Source organism: Anneissia japonica, unplaced genomic scaffold (assembly GCF_011630105.1).
Source record: "Anneissia japonica isolate Jap-2015-1 unplaced genomic scaffold, ASM1163010v1 scaffold685_len2926416_cov193, whole genome shotgun sequence".
Lineage (NCBI taxonomy): Eukaryota > Metazoa > Echinodermata > Crinoidea > Comatulida > Comatulidae > Anneissia > Anneissia japonica.
Window position 1 is genome coordinate 1444150 of NW_022692922.1, and position 2517 is coordinate 1446666.

At 37.6% G+C, this 2517-nt stretch overlaps 1 protein-coding gene across 5 annotated transcripts in view; it reads left to right on the plus strand.

Moving 5' to 3' along the window:
- Positions 1-959: 959 nt before the first annotated feature.
- Positions 960-2517, plus strand: part of LOC117100513 (ankyrin repeat and MYND domain-containing protein 1-like) — a 17816-nt gene continuing 16258 nt past the window's right edge. For 3 of the 5 annotated variants that reach the window (XM_033240247.1, XM_033240246.1, XM_033240251.1), the window contains exon 1: positions 960-1131. The gene's annotated coding sequence lies outside the window, so the exon portion shown is untranslated. Of the gene's footprint in view, positions 1162-2517 lie in introns of all 5 variants that reach the window. The other 2 variants (XM_033240250.1, XM_033240249.1) reach the window with 1 other exon arrangement.

Genomic DNA, 2517 nt, shown 5'->3' on the forward strand with positions numbered 1-2517 from the left:
TTCCTAGATGGCGGGAAATGAGCTTTCCTGACTTCTGAAATGTATTTTAATGTATTTTAAGTTCTTCAAAATTCAAGGTTTTCCCCTCTTGAAAACAGTCAGGTAAATTTTTCTCATTTTTTATTTTATGTGTGTATTCATAAATAAACAAATGAGTAGTTGCATGCGTATTCTTTTTGCCATGAATCGATAAATCCCAAAAAGAAAGGGTGGTCCAGGGGTTCTCCCCCTTGAAAATTTTGATTCCTAGATGGCAGGAAATGAGCTTTCCCGACATTTGAAGTGTGTTTTAATGACTTTTATGTTGTTCAAAATTCTAATTCTCTTAAGGTCTAGAATTCTTTTTCTTCCCCCCCCCCCTTTTTTTTGTGTTGCCCAAAGGAGGGGTCAGGACCCATGACCCCCTCCCCATATCCGCCAATGTGAATTGCGAGAAAATGTAACTCGGTCGGGTACTGGATAAACATTCTCTTTCCCATCCTTCTCCTCCTTCTTCCCTCCTTCTTTTCTTGCGTTTCCGATCATACAAAAATCTCCAGACATTATACATTTTTTGCCAAAAAGTTGGGGTGGGGGGGCCACGCCTCCCCCCTCCCCCGGTTCCGCCGGCCATGCGTAAACCTATCAAAGATCTTATAAAATCTTTGAGGCCTATCCATAACCCAGTGGAATAGTCTTGGCGGCGCTATATTACGTTGCCGTGGTAACATTATGCACGAGAAAAGCCTATTATTCTAATGTGGGTTTACAACACAATTTCGCAATACAATAATTTGATAAAAACGGTATTTCGTTTCCATATAAATATCAGATACAGTATATATTTATAAAATATAAGCACAGCATCTATGTTAAAAACAAGCAATAATTGCATATATAATAATTTTAAAATATAAATATTTTACATTTCTTTCGAAAATGAACTGATCCAAATAAAGTGGTTCATTGCATGGCTCAGGTAATGTTTACACGAATAGATTTTCGGCTAGCCCTACTAGGCTAGGGCCTATTATTTTATTAAGACGCGTTGAATTAATTATACTGCAGTGAAAGCAATGACTTAAAAATAGGGCTGTTGACGTTGTTGGATACTTTCTAATTAAACTACAGTTTTGAAGAGAATTTGCCGTGGTACGTTGAATGTCACATAATTTTGTTTTGGTAGGTGAATCAGTAGTACTAGTAGTAGGCCTAGCCTAGTAGGGCCAGCGCCACCCAGGCCCAAAACCAGGGCTAGGCCTAGGGCCTAGCCTAGGCCTCCTAGCCTAGTAGGCCTAGGGGTACTAGGCCTATTCCTGGCTAGAGTTGGCAGGTAAGCTAAGGCTAGGCCTAGACCTACGCTAGTCAAAGTGGCTTAGCCTACTGGTGTATCTAGGGGCTGTCTCTTATACACATCTAGATGTGTATAAGAGACAGGTCCGGGTCCTCCCCAGGCGTGTTTCTCCCCCTCCAAAAATTCCTCGCTCCCCTCCAAAAAATTACTCGCTCCCCCAGTCGCCCTCCCCTCTCCCCTCCCCAACAAAAAAAAATCTGGTCAAGTAGTCTACATATAATAAGGCAAGATAAAAATCACCTTGTTTTGTGAGTAAAGTTAGTGCCATTATTAACTGATTTGACCCCCTTCCCATCAGCACGTCCATTTCAAGATTTCTAGGCATAGGCCTAGGCCTAGATAGGCCCCTACACCACTTCTAGCCTACTTACTCAGAATAGTCTAGCATTGTACTTCTAGTCTGAAACATAAGTAAGTTCGACCTACTATTTGACCTAGGCCTATGCTTCAGACATATTTCAGGCATACAGTATAAATAAGGCCTAGGCTAGGCCTATTAATGTAGCGTATTCTATTTTTAAATAAATAAAAAATTGCATAGGCCTAGAAATAGGTCCTACGGCCTAGGCCTAGCCTAAGTAGACCAACAACAATGTATGATAAAATCATGATAAATGATGGACAAGGTTATGGAAGGGAATAATTTTGAACATTTCATTTATTTTGTTCAAAGAACTTTAAAATTGACAAACACACACAAAAAAAGCAGAGTGCAAAAAACAACACTCAATTGGCCAACAGGATTGCCAAAAAGTGAACTGAATCACTGTCTAGTGGCTCTCTGATGCTAATGAGAACATAAATTAATTTAACATAAATTAGTCAAGTAAAATATCAATAAAATATATTTAAAAATATATATGTACAAAATCAATAATGATATCAGTCAAAAGTTAAGATTGTAGTGAAAAACAAATGTTCAATTTACAATGCGAAATACTGGCTCCTTTTTGTATACCATTTGTTTGTTTTTTTGCGTATACAATAAAGAAGAAGAGGAGAGAGGAAGAGATACGGAATATAAAAATAGAATTATTACTTAGCATAAAATAGTTTTAAAGTTCTGACAAAAGAATCAATTCCAAAAACAAGCTTATCTCAGACATATACGGGAAGTTTATCCCAAACTCTTATAAAATGTCTAATTTAGGCATATGTATATGTATATATATAAATATATATAT